The 12,994-nt window shown below is 36.7% G+C and overlaps 1 pseudogene; it reads right to left on the bottom strand.

Annotated features, from left to right (window-relative positions):
• Positions 1-4,940: 4,940 nt before the first annotated feature.
• LOC100684688 lies at positions 4,941-10,232 on the bottom strand (annotated as a pseudogene).
• Positions 10,233-12,994: the final 2,762 nt, after the last annotated feature.

Raw genomic sequence — 12,994 nt, 5'->3', positions numbered from 1 at the left:
ACATTTTATTCCCAATATTTTAGTCTTTATGGAAAATAATTTCTTCCTTTCATTTTTAGAATGATTGCCAAGGGTTCTTATTGCTTTCTAAACTATTTGTAAAAGGATCCTTTCCCTCAGTAGCTGACGATTCTCATGTAAGAGGAAGTCTTTTTTTTTTTTTTTTTGAAAGAGTGTGTGCAAATAGGGGAGGAGGAAAGGGTGAGGAAGAGAAAATCTTAAACAGGCTCCATGCTCAGCCAGGAGCCTGATGCAAGGCTTGATCTCATGACCCTGAGATCATGACCTGAACAGACGCCTAACTGACTGAGCCACCCAGGTGCCCCCACTCTTTATTTTAAATGAAATGAGTGACATCAGTAAGATGGCACATAGAAATTCCAAGTACTTGTCCCCTTCCAGACACAATAATGTGAACAATTATCCAATACAAAAATAACTTCATAAGACCTAAATATTCCAGATGAGGGATTGCAACATCTGAGGAGAGCATAGAAATAAAAAGAGATACAAGAGGGTAGGAAAAAAAAATTCACCTTACCCATCACCCCTCCTCAAGATTGAACAGCCAAGTGTATCAGACATCTTCCCCACATGGGAAAGGAAAGAGAAGTAAACACCTGAATTTACCACAGCACCAGTACCAGGTCCACATCAATACCAATCTGGCCTTCACAGACCTCCAGACTGGCTCCAGGGAACTCAGCTCCCAGCTTGCCCTGGCATCGTAACAATTCCCACAGTATCAGGCTCCAGACAGACTCCCCAGCTCCAAATTCCTGATCTACACCAATAACAGCTGAGCCCCAGGAGTTTCAGGCTCTAAGTGGGCTTCTGCTGATGCAGGTTTCCCACCTGCCTCAGGGACACACTGGTCCCAATGTGATGATGTTTTCTCATTGGCTGAGTTCCTGGGGAAGAAGCCGTGTACACCCTTCCTTGTTGGAGTCCCTCATGATGGTTCTTGACTATTCTTCTCTGTTGAAGATTCTTCTCTGGGGGTCTGCAATTGACAATTCATTCTGTAATTGTCATAGGTGGTATGGTTCCCCTTTCTGGTCTCCCCTCTATCCCTTCATTCCATTTTACCAAGGTTTTTCTTTATTAATTTTCACAAAATATAAATAAATTGTCAAGTTCATAGACCAAAGGCAATGACTAAAAGACAGAAAATCACAAGGGCTATAGAACATTTCCTCTCTCCCTACCCTCACCACATTACTAAAGCCTATTTACATCAGTTCTTCTTACCCAGTATACCATATCTGGCTATCAAGAAAAATTCTAAGGCATACCAAAAGTCACAAAACACATTATTTTTTATTTTTTACAAAACACAATTTTTTTATTTTTATTTTTTTATTTTTTACAAAACACAATTTGAAGAGACAAAGCAAGCATCAGCACCAGAAATGGCAGGAATGTTGAAATTATAAAGTACGGAATTAAAACAACTATGATTAGTATGCAAAGGTCTCTAATGAGTAAAGTAGATGGCATGCAACAATATATGCACAATGTAAGCAGAGATATTAAAATCATAAGAAACAACCACAAAGAAATGTGAGAAATCAAAGCAGTGTAACAAAAATGGAGTGCCTTTGGTGAGCTTATTAGTAGACTGGACATGGCTGAGAAAAGAACCTTTGACCTTGAGGATATCCTAAAAGAAACTTTCAAAACTGAAAATGAAAAAGAATAAAGACTGAATAAAGTAGAAAAGACTATCCAAGGACTGAAGGACAGCTACAAATGTTGGACTATGTGAATTATGGGAATGGTAAAAGGAGAAGAGGAAAAAAAATAGAAAACAGAAAAAAGAAGCACTAATGAGACTTTCCCCCAAATTGTTGTCAGACATCAAACCACAGTTACAGAAAGCTCAGAGAACACCAAGCAGAATGAATGCCAAGGAAGGAAGGAAGGAAGGAAGGAAGGAAGGAAGGAAGGAAGGAAAGAAAAAAAGAAAGAAAGAAAGAAAAAGAAAGAAAGAAAGAAGAAGAAGAAGAAGAAGAAGAAGAAGAGAAGAAGAAGAAGAAAAAAACGAAGAAAAAAAACGAAGAACCCTCCCCACCCCTCCTCCCTCCCGACCCTCAAGAGGGAGGAGGAGGAAGAAGCTAAGGACCTTCCGAACCCCCCTCCCTAAAGAAAGAAAAGAAAAGAAAGAAAGAAAGAAAGAAAGAAATTTCAGCAGGTCATATCATTTTAAAATTATACAAAACTGGAACACTTGAGTGGGTCAGTTGGTTAAGTGTCTGACTTTTGATTTCAGCTCTCAGGTCATGGTCTTAGGGTTGTGAGATCTAGCCCTGTGTGGGGCTCTGCACTGAGTAGGAGCCTGCTTGGGATTCTCTCCCTCTCCCTCTCCCCCTCCCCACCCAGAAAAAAATAAAGAAAGAAAAAAAACTATAAGAAATCAAAGATAAGGAAAGAATTCTAAAGAAGTTACAGGGGAAAAAACACATTACCTATTGAGGAATATAGTTAAAAATTACATCCACTTTCTTCTCAGAAACCATGCAAGAGGAGAATGGAGTGAAATATTTAAAATATTGAGAGGAAAAGACAACTCACTAGAATTCTGTACCCTGAGAAATTATCCTTCATTAATGAAGTAGAAATACTTTCTCAGACAAACAAATATTAAGGGAATTTGTTGGCAGTAGACTTGTTTTGCCAGAAATGTTAAAGGAAGTTCTTCAGAGAGAAGATAAATAATAACATTAGAAACTCAGATCAAAAATGGAAGAAGAACATCAAAAAAGGAATAAGAGTAAGTAAAATAAAAACTCATATTTCTTTATTCTTAATTGATCTAACAGATTAGATTTTGCTTAAAATAATGTGAACAATATGTTCAATTATGGATGCTTATATCATATATATATAGAGACTGTATGTTTTTGTATATACACTTATGGATGCTTATACATAGGTGAAAGTAGGACAGCAATGAAACAGTAATTAAAAGGACAGAAGGACAGAATTAGGATTATTTTGTTATAAGGCACTCATACCACCCATGAAGTGGTGAGTGTTTTTTCAAAGTGACTTAGATTAGTTGTAAATGTATATTGCAAACCCTGGGGCAATCACTGCTGATATGCTAAAAGGGAGAGAAAATAGAATCATATAAAATGTTCAATTAAAATCACAAAAGGCATAAAAAGAATGGAAGACGAAATACGAACAATGAATAAGGGCAAAATTTAGAAAACCATAACAAATATGGTAAATATTAATCCAAGTATATCAATACTCACTTTGAACATCAGTCATCTAAAAGTGCCAATTAAGAGACAAATTGTCAGAGTGGATCAAAAAACATAGCTCAACTATGTGTTGCTTACAAGAACCCATTATAAATATAAAGATACACATATTAAAGGTAAATAGATGGAAAATAAACCATGCTAACAGTAAATGACAGAAAGAGGAACATATTACTTTCAGACACAGTAGACATCGAAGCAAGGAAAGTTACTGGGGAAAAAGAAAGATATTAGGAAATAATAAAGAGTTAATCTTCCAAATATATATTTACAAATAAAGCTGTTTTTAAAAATAAACTGTGATCTGGGGAAAGACTTGCAAAGATTCTAAAAAAATTCACATGTTGCAGATAAAAAAAAAAAAATCATAAAGTTGCATTCCCAGAATGCCATGTCCAGGTCTTTCTAGGTCACTGTACTTTTAAGTAGAATATTAAAACATTTGTACTATCGATATACCACTCTCATTTTTACTAAGATAATTTTAGTTTTTGTTCTTAAGTCAATATTGTTAACAATTATTAAGTTAATATTTATGCAGTACCTGTTCCCCAGTTAACTGTCCGCTCCGTGAGGGTAGAACCTTGTCTGTCTTTGTAAGTGCTGTAACCTGATCACCTGTCAGTATCTGGGTCATATTTGTTACTCAGGATATATTTGCAGGAATGATGTAATGGAAATATGACAATTATATGGTTGGCAAATACAATACAAATCACTTTAAAAAGAGGAAAGCAATGATAATAAGCTCAGGTATTATTGTGAAGTCAAAATATATTAAGTCAAAATAACCTTACACTCTAAAGGAGCTAGAAAATTAACAGGGAATAAAGCTGAAAGCCAGCAAAAGGGAAATAATAAAGATTAAAGCAGAAATAAACGATATTGAAACAAAAACACTAGTAGAACAAGTCCACTAAACTAAGAACTGGTTCTACAAAAGAATTAATAAAATGGATAACCCCCCCTAATCTGACTTATTATAAAGAAAAGAGAAAGGTCCCAAATAAATAAAATCATGAATGAAAGCGAAAGATCACACCAACACCACAGAACACAAACTATTATAGAAGAATATTATGAAAATTATATGCCAACAAATAGGGTAATCTGGAAGAAATAGACAAATTCCTAGAAAGAAACTCAACAGCACTCAACAGTACTCAACAGCAGCAGGTCATCTTTGTCAGCACTTTCAGGTTCTGAGGTCCCTGCCATTGGGCCCATGCAAGCACCTCCCTCAGGTTTCATGTCTAATAGTTCATCTGAGCATGCATTATGTATAGAGCTTTTGTCTAAGGCAGATAAAACGCTTTTTCCATCTTCAGTCTTAAAACTAGAAGATTCCTTGTGCTGGTTTTCATCCTCTAATGAAATTAACTGACTCGGCTCCTCCATGGTGGCCTCTGCACTTTCCTGCTGGGTGATCTTCTTCCTTTCTTCTTTCTCAATCAGTTTTTTCATAGGGTCTTGTAAGCTCTTTAATGTAGTGAATTCATATGGTTGGTAACCTTTGAAGCTCTCGTGGATGGCTGCCATAGTGTGAGAAGTTTTCTCCCAAAAATGAAGCAGAGTGGTCTGGTATGTTGCTAGCATATGAGACAACAGATTGCATCGGCTTGCTCCAAGAAGATCCACTTTTTGACACACATCCATCTTTTTTTGGGGGGGGGGGGTACCAAATTACTTTATTTGAAGGAATGATACAAACGAAAGAAGTAGATGTTTCGGTACAACTTATAGAAAAGGTAAAGGTAACCCCAACATGCATGCACTGCCTCGGTGACCAGGGAAGTCACCTTGTGGCTATGGGAAGACAGCCTAAGGCTTAGCTCTCACTATCACTGTTTCCCAGGGCGTGCTTGTCAAAGAGATACTCTGCCATCCCAGATTAGGGAGCCCCCATCTTGCGCAGGTTGGTTACATGGTCACCCAATTCTTTGATGGATTTCACCTGCTCGTTCAGGCAATGAGTCTCAATGAAGTCACACAAGTGGGGGTCATTTTTATCAGTGGCTGGTTTGTGCAGTTCCAGTAGTGACTGATTCATGCTCTTTTCCAAGTGTAATGCACACTCCATTGCATTCAGCCCATTCTCCCAATCATCACGGTCTGGTTTCTTAATATCCTGAAGGAAGATTTGACCGCTTCATGGTTCTGCAGCTTCATCAGTTTCTCAGCATGTTCCCTCTCCTCATGAGATTGGTGGAGAAAATATTTGGCAAAGTTCTTCAAAGCCACATCATCACGATCAAAGTAATAAGACATGGACAAGTAGACGTAAGACGCATAGAGCTCCAGGTTTATCCCCTGGAGGGCAGCAGCTGCCCCTTCCGAACAGCCTTGGCTGTGCTGAGTCAGCCCAGCCTGCAGTTCATTCTGGCCGCTGGTGTGGCCCTGGTTGCCAGCCTCCTGGCTTGGTACTACATGTGAAGGAACCACGTTGGCACCCTCTTCCCAAGTGACCACTGGCCTGCCCCTGCCTCTACCGGTGACTGAACTACCACCTCAGGTGACTTTTTTTTTAAATGCTGGGTTTGAGAAAACAAGCAACCAATAAAAGCCAGATGCTAAAGCCTCTGCCTGTAGCATCCTCTGTGGGCTTGATGCTGAGCTGGCTGCAGACCCACCATTCCTGCAGCCTTGAGGCCTTGGCTCGAGCAACCAGTGCAACTCAGCAGGCCAGCCTGGGCCTCTGGAACCAGCTCTGCTCCTGGGGCGTCCACACTGCTCACCCTGAGGCTCCTTCCCTCACTCTTCTCCTGTGTTGGCATTTAGGTGGGAACCTTTCCTCTGATGGGCATAGTGCAGCCGGCAAGCCCAGGCTGCTGTAGCTCTGTGGAAGGGAGGGGGCCTCTCCTGGGGGAGGAGAAGGGGTGGCTTGCACCGTCCTGAACCAACCAGTCCTCATCCCTCTCAAGCAGAAACCCTGGAGAGGGAGTCTATTTAGCCATGGCCCATCGCCTGCCTCCCTTGACCTGTATTAATGCTACAGCACTCAATAAAGTGGACTCTGAAAGAAAAAAAAAAAAAAAAGATCTTACTACCAAAACTGAAACATGAACTACCAAAACTAAAACAGGAAGACATGAAAAATTTGAAAAGACCCATAACTAGAAAAAAAAAATTGAAACAGTAATTAAAAATCTCCCGACAAACAAAATTCCAGAATCAGATAGCTTCTTCAGGGAATTATATTAGACATCAAAGAAGAGTTAATACCTATTCTTCTCAAGCTTTTCCAAAAGAAAGAAATGGAAAAAAACCATCCAAACTCATCTTATGAGGCCAGCATTTCCTTGATTCTAAAACAAGACAAACATACCATAGAAAGGATAATTACAAGTCCATATCTCTGAGTGCAAAAAGATACTAGATTCTCAACAAGATACTGGAAAAATGAATCAAACAGCATGTTAAAGGAATTATTTACCATGACCACATGCCATTTATTCCTGGGCTACAAGGCTGATTCAATTTGTAAATCAATCAATGTGATACACCACATTAATAAAAGAAAGGATAAGAACCATATGATCCTCTCAATAGATGCAAAGAAAAAAAAAGCACTTGACAAAATACATCATCCATCTTGATAAAAAACACTCAATAAAGTAGCAATAGATGGAACACACTTCAACATCAGAAAGGCCATATATGAAAGACCCACAGGTAACATCATCCTCAATGGGGAAAAACAGAGACTTTCATCTACAGCAAGAAACAACACAAGGATGTCTGCCCTCATCATTACTCTTTAACATAGTACTGGAAGTCTAAGCCTCAGAAATCAGACAGAAAAAGAAATAAAAGGCATCCAAATCATCAAGGAAAAAGTAAAACTTTCATTATTTGTAGACAACATGATTCTCTATGCAGAAAACTGCACTAAAAATTGCTAGAACTAATACATGAATTCAGCAAAGTCACAGGATATAAAATCGACATGCAGAAATCTTTTGCATTTCTATACACCCACAATGAAGCAGCAGAAAGCAAAATCAAGGAATTGATCCTATTTACAATTGCACCAAAACCCATAAGATACCTAGGAATAAACATAACCAAAGAGATGAAAGACCCATACTCTGGAAATCTATGGAAAATTTATGAAAGAAACTGAAGACGCAAAAGAATGGGAAAGCATTCCATGATCATGGATTGGAAGAATAAACATTGTTAAAATGTCCCAAAGCAATCTACACATTTAGTGCAATCCCCATCAAAATACCTCAAGCATTTTGCACAAAGCTAGAATAATCCTAAAATTTGTATGGAACCACAAAAGACTCTAGATAGCCAAAACACCCTTGAAAAAGAAAAACAAAACTGGAGTCAACATAATTCTAAACTTCAAACTCTATTACAAAGCTAGAGTGATCAGGACAGTATGGTACTGGCACAAAATAGGCACATAGATCAATGGAATGGAATAGATAACCCAGAAATGGACCCATGACTATATGGTCAACTAATATTTGACAAAGAAGGAAAGAATATCCAATGGGAAAAAGTCTCTTCAACAAATGGTGCTGGGAAAACTGGAAAACAACATGCAAGAGAATGAAACTGGGCCACTTTCTTATACCATACACAAAAATAAAGTCAAAATGGATGAAAGACCTAAAGACAGGAAACTAAAAATCTAGAGGAGAACACAGACAGAAATTTCTTTGAACTCCGCCACAGCAACTTCTTACTAGACAAGTCTCATAAGGCAAGGAAAACAAAAGCAAAAATGAACTATTGGGACTTCATCAAGATAAAAAGCTTCTGGGGGATCCCTGGGTGGCTCAGCGGTTTAGCGCCTGCCTTTGGCCCAGGGTGCGATTTTGGAGTCCCGGGATCGAGTCCCACATGGGGCTCCCAGCATGGAGCCTGCTTCTCCCTCCTCCTGTGTCTCTGCCTCTCTCTCTCTCTATGTCTATCATAAATAAATAAATAAATCTTAAAAAATAAGCTTCTGCACAGTGAAGGAAAAAATCAACAAAACTAAAAGGCAGCCTATAGAATGAAAGAAAATATTTGCAAATGAAATGTCTGGTAAAAGGTTAGTTTCCAAAATCTATTAGGAGTTTTTCAAGCTCAACACTCAATAAACAATGCAGATGGGAAACCAGCACAAGACATGAAGAGAAATTTTCTGAAGAAGACATCAAAATGGCTAAGAGATACATGAAAAGATGTTCAACATCATTCATCATCAGGGAAATGCAAATCAAAACCAGGATGAAATATCACCTCACCCATCAGAATGGCTGAAATTAACAACACAAGAAACAATAGGTGTTGGCGAGGATGTGGAGAAAGGGGAACCCTCTCCCACCCTTGGTGGAATGAAAACTGGTGCAGCCCCTCTGGAGTATAGTATGGAGGTTCCTCAAAAAGTGAAAAATAGAAGTATACTCTGACCCAGCATTGCACTACTAGGTACTTATCAAAGGGTGCAAAAATAGAGTTTCAAAAGGGTGCATGTACCTTGATGTTCATAGCAGCATTATCAACAGTAGCAAATTATGGAGAGTCCAAATGTCCATGACTGATAAATAGAAAAAGAGGTGGGAAGGAAATGGAGTATTACTCAGCCATCCAAAATAATGATATCTTGCCATTTGTAATGATGTGGATGGAGCTAGGATGTAGAATGGTAAGCAAAATGTGTCAGAGAAAATTAAATACCATATGATTTTACACATATGTGAAATTTAAGAAATAAAACAGATGAATATATGGTGGGAAGAGAGAAGGAAACAGACAATAAGAGAATTTTTAAAAAAGATTTTATTTATTGAGACAGAAAGAGAACGAGAGAGAGAGGCAGAGACATAGGTAGAGGGAGAAGCAGGCTCCAAGCAGGAAGCCTGATGCGGGACTCGATCCCAGGACTCCGGGATCACTCCTTGAACTGAGGGCAGGCACTCAAACTCTGAGCCACCCAGGCATCCCAAGAGACTCTTAATGATGGATAACAAACTCAGTGTTGATGGAGGGGGGTGAGTGGGAGATGGGCTAGATGGGTGATGGGTATTAAAGAGGACAGTTGTTATGATGAGCAATGGGTGTTGTATGTAAATAATGAATCACTAAATTCTCCTGAAATCAACATTGCACTATATGTTAACTAACTACAATTTAAATAAAAATTTGAAAAAAAGTTAACTAAAACTTTTTTAAAGAAGTGAGGGAAAAAAACAAAAATTATCCTAATATTAATGAAATTCATACTTTTACAGAATAGCTGAATTAACAAAATTGAAGTTTATACCATATTTTTCAGATGTTAAGTTTGTTAAACTTGTCTTAAGCCAAGATTTGTCTAGGAAAGAAATTTATATTTTCCTGAAAAATTTTCCATTCAGGGAATGGAGGAGGAAAAAAATCTAGTGTGTTGCCATATCATCTGAAAATTGTCTACTCAGTGACAAAAATAACAGAAGATAAAGACATTTTGACTAAGCATAAATACTGAGCATATGTTTATAATTTTCTTTGATCTTTGCAATTAAATATAATATTTAGAATTAGAGAGTTTCAACTTATTTAATATTTACTCTTTTGAGTTCCTTACATACCTCATCAAGATAACTAGTTAATAGATAAATGTATATAAATATATTATTCATGTCATCCTTTTGAGTTTTCTGAATGATAATAAAACAAACTTTTATTATGTACCAGAAAAAAATGAGGTTAATTAGATTAAGACCTATAGTTTACTAGTGTTTTAGTCGGGTAGATTGTTTAAGCCTGATGGAATCCTACATAATTTTAATAGTATAGATACGCAGTTTGAAATCCATTGCTGTAAGTTTATAGTGAGAATGATAACATATTAGTACCTATCAGCAGAATCAAACACACATGAACGCATGCACACACACCCCTACCCCCAACGCCTCCTTGTTCAGGAAACTGATAAGAAGCTTTAAATAAAGAGTTTAGAAGGATGATATTGGGCATTGCTAAAGAATTTTGATCAAAATGTAAGGGAAGAGTATAATAAAGCAGAATCTCCTTTTTAAAGGTTTAAATGGTAACTTGCGACACACCTATGTCACCTTAGCCATTGACAACTTCCTTGAGATCATCTATACAGGAAAAGTTTTAGTAAAATGATATCATTGCCTTCTAACAACCAACAAGTTCTAAATTTTGTAACCCACAACCTTTTAGGTCAATATTTCTGAGGAAATCTTCAAAACATTAATAAGCCTAACTCATTTTAATAAATGAGTTAATTTAAAAATAAATGAGTTAAAAAATTAATAAATTAATTTTATACCATTTGAAGAAATGAAGAGTACCTATCACAAGTCACAAGTTTTCTTTTCCACATGGTAACTAGCAGATAAAGTTTTCCTGTGATGTGTTAATATGAATTATTTCTAGAGGAAGGGAAAGAAAAGTTAACATATATATCAGTGTTTCCACCTTGAATTAAGAGAACAAAATCTCTTAGTTGCAGTGAGACAAAAGATAAAGAAAAGAAATTAAATAAAATTTATAAAATGTAAATAAAATATTCCTAAGAGGAGAGGATCTATATGGAGCAAAGTCTAATGTTAATTGTGGAACACAGAGGCAAGTGTTAATATATGGAATGAAGTTCTAAGATAACAGCAACCAGTTCAAAAGCATTCCTCAAAGGTTGGGCCTCTTAATTGAAGACAGAGAGCCTTTAAATTCTTTTGAAACTATTTATTTAATGCTGTGAAAAATATTTAAAAAGAAGGATTTTTTTATCAGCAATTTCAGAACATTACCCTAAGGACACTGATAAAATGTTGATACAATTTTCATCAATATGAAGTTGCATATGAGGGCATAAGAGCTGCATTTCAGCTGGGAAATTGGAGCTTTCTTCATGTACATGAGGCTTAGGGGTGTGAGAGCATGGGATTTATGACACTATTCTCAATGTTAGGAGAGGGACTGTTGACAGAAGTTGTTTTGTGAACCATATGAGCCTTAACTCTATATTTTTTGACTCTATCTTGCTTTTAGGAGTCATAAGCTATTTTTATCAGTACAGACCATGGCAATAAATTCCAGACCTAAAGTTAGGAAATTTCCATAATTTTGCCAAGGTCTCAGTGATGCTGGGTACTTATGACAGTTACTGTGTGTCCCTAGGGAAGTCTCAGTGACCTGAAAATCATGTAGTTTTCAGTTAGGTGATGCACAGCTGAGGACAGCAGGGGACTTGGAAATGTATGGGGTTGGTTTAAATATAATCAGATAAAGCAGTGGATTTGGGGAGCAGCAATTTTGGAAGAAAAGAAAAACTTCCCCAATGAATTCAGATTAAACAAAAATTGCCAAAGAGGAAAGGAATAATTGTATAATAAAGGTTTATACAAGATAGCTCAATTGCTAAAAGTTATAGGTTTTGATATTTGGAATCTCTGCTAGAAACATAAAAAAATTTTAATACTGCATTTGGAGTGAGATAGAATCCTAAGAGTTGCAAGGAGAGGAAATCATATTTTTTTATAGTCTCATTTTAGAATACATGTTGGGTACTTGGGCAAAGATAAAGTATATTTGAAGGTATAAATAAGTTTTCCTATTTATGTTTGCTGAATTTAGTTTCAGTCTCTAAAATGCTAAGGTTCATTCTATATGAACTGCAAGCTGTTTTTCTTAAAAGTTTCATATTAATACAATTAAATAACAGCCAAATGATCTTTATCTTCAAAGCTTAAATTTCAAATAGGCTCATAGTAAAATCTTGCTTTCATAAAATTTCATATGTGTTTTCATATGACAAGGAACCTAAGAAGAATTGTGGTTAGGTGACGGGAATAAACTTTCTAATGAATTGGAGAATAGAAGTATAGTGCAATAGGGTTTGCAACACTGAAATAATAGTAAGAAATCTTACATCAGTAATTTAAATGTAAGTTTCAACATTAATAAGATGTACAAACAAGTAAGATAACTTAGAAGTCAGCCTTCTACGGCTAACTTTAGAAGATGATTAGACTGCCACTGTATTCATATGAAGGTGACTAGTTGATTATTGTCTTCAGTTCCCTAAAAATCCCTTATCAAGTCCCTTTCTGCCTTGTCAATATGTGAAAACATCACTGCAATTAAGCCATAATTAAGGAAATCATGGGTCACTTGGTCTTTTGTAACATGCATTGTGGGTTCAGTATAATGACCTCTCTTTTCCGTCATTCAGAATCTGTTTATGTCAACACTTCAGTCTGTTTCTGCGAGGGAGATTATATCACTATCTCACAATCATCCAAATTTTGAGTTGATCTTAAAAAATTAAAATTTTAATAAGAATAAGTTTTAATGAGTTGGAATTACAATGGCTTTATAGCAACTGTTTTGCATATCAAAGTCATTCAATGAGTAGGTGTTCCAGCAAAAAAGAGAGACAAAATACCAACGTCATCTTTCTAAAGGTAGTCATTCTTTGGTATTTTGCTCAGGCCTTAAAACCAAAAGTTGATTTCAAGATATCCTCTCCTTTAATAAAAGCCAAAGAGACATATTTATTCTGATTCTAAACTTCTAAAACCTCTTTTACTATATACAAGGTCATCTTTTTTGTCCCACTTATATTTTTTTGTTCCTTTTGCCCATTCTCCTGTGGAGAACAAAATGGAGTCTCTCATGTCAAGCAGGGGCCTGTCTCAAGCAGTTAAAGGTACTACAGCTAGGAGATAGCACCAGGACCACTGTCAGCTGACGCTCACAACTGATTG

Source organism: Canis lupus, chromosome 29, assembly GCF_011100685.1.
Source record: "Canis lupus familiaris isolate Mischka breed German Shepherd chromosome 29, alternate assembly UU_Cfam_GSD_1.0, whole genome shotgun sequence".
Lineage (NCBI taxonomy): Eukaryota > Metazoa > Chordata > Mammalia > Carnivora > Canidae > Canis > Canis lupus.
The sequence above is the reverse complement of the archived record's forward strand: the minus strand, read 5'-3'. Positions and strand labels throughout refer to the sequence as shown.